The sequence below is a fragment of the Marmota flaviventris genome, chromosome 3 (genome assembly GCF_047511675.1).
Source record: "Marmota flaviventris isolate mMarFla1 chromosome 3, mMarFla1.hap1, whole genome shotgun sequence".
NCBI lineage: Eukaryota > Metazoa > Chordata > Mammalia > Rodentia > Sciuridae > Marmota > Marmota flaviventris.
The window spans coordinates 104,964,851-104,966,627 of NC_092500.1; positions in this window are offsets into that span (position 1 = coordinate 104,964,851).

The following is a 1,777-nucleotide window of genomic DNA, read 5'->3' on the forward strand; positions in this document are numbered from 1 at the left end:
ACTAGGGAAATTTTTTTTTTTTGAGAGAGAGAGAGAGAAAAAAAATTTTAATATTTATTTTTTAGTTTTTGGCGGACACAACATCTTTGTTTGTATGTGGTGCTGAGGATCGAACCTGGGCCGCACGCATGCCAGGCGAGCGTGCTACCGCTTGAGCCACATCCCCAGCCCCAAGGGAAAATTTTTAAAATATTTTTTTTTAGCTGTAGATGGTCACAATATTTTTCTCTTTATTTATTTATTTTTTTATGTGTTGCTGAGGATTGAACCCAGGGTCTCATGTGTCCAAGACAAGTGCTCTAACATTGAGCTACAACCATAGCCCTTAGGGAATTGTGTGTGTGTGTGTGGGGGGGGGGGGGGCACTGGGAATTGAACCCAGTGTTGCTTTTTCAATGAACTACATCCTGGGTCCATTTATTTATTTAGACTAAATAAGTTGCTCAGTTGCTGAGGCTGGCTTTGAACTTGCAACCCTCCTCCCTCCGCTTCCCCGCATCAAGTCATTGGGATTACAAGCCTGCATTGGTACACCTGGCTTAGAGAAAACCTAATGAGGAGGAAGGACTTGATTTGGATATTGATGGGTGGCTAGGATTGGGATGATAGGTGGAAAGGAGCTAAAGGCATATCCTAGGTTTGAGAGCAACCTGAGAAAATGTCACTGGCACAATAACAAAAAACATTTACTGGGTTATCTACTAATAGACGGAACTCTCAAAAACCCAGGACAAAAATGTATGAGACACAATTCTGTTTTATGGTGCCTTCTACTCTAGCTGGGGAGATACAATTTATGTGTCTGAAAAGAAAAGTGTGTGTGTGTGTGTGCGTGTTTTCTCTGTACTGTTCTATTCTCTGCTACTGCTCTCAATTTTGACACCAGATTGTGTGGGGTTTCCTGCACAATGGTTCAGTTCTCTGGTGGACACAGACCACATGTCCTATGATTCAATAGTTTCTCACATGATCTACCTGGAGGTAGTGTCAAATCCCAAAGGTTAAGGCTTAGTCCCATAAGACTGGCCCCACTTCAGATGCCAGTTGCAAGCCCAGATTGTCACCTGGGCTTCTAGCAGAACTGTTATAAACTGAAGGTTCCCACAAACCCCTCCTTGGGTTTAATAATTTGCTAGAATGACTTTCAGAATTTAGGAAGACAGTTTGTTAGATTTATCAGTTTATTATAAAAGGATGTGACACAGGCAGATGGAAGAGATACACAGGGCAACTATGAGGAAAGAGGCCTGGAATATCCATACCCTCTTCAAAGGTGACCCCTCCCCACTCCTCCATGCATTCAACAGCCTGAAATTTCTCCCAATCCCTTAAGTTAGGGTTTTTAAGCAGGAATGACTGATCAGATCAGTACACATGATTGATTAGATCAGTGTCTGTCAGTGATAAATTCAACCTCCAGTGTCTCTTCTTTCCTGGGAGGTTGGGGCTGGGGCTAAAATTCTGAACCCTCTAATCACATGATTGGTTCCCCTGGCAACTAGCCCTTCGTCCTCAGAGGCTTCTAAAAGTCACCTCATTGACATAAGCTTAGATGTGGTTAAAAGGGGTTTGCTGTGAACAAAATGATGCTTCCTTCACCTTTATACCTCTTAACACTCAGGGAATTTCAAGGGTTTTAGGGCTCTGTGCCAGGAACTGGGTGGAGATAAAATATATGTATTTTTTAAATTATAAATCACAACATCACAATGATAAAAATGTAGGCAACAAAAAAAGGTGACGAACTAAATGCCAATGAGTGTTTTAGTAAAGGATT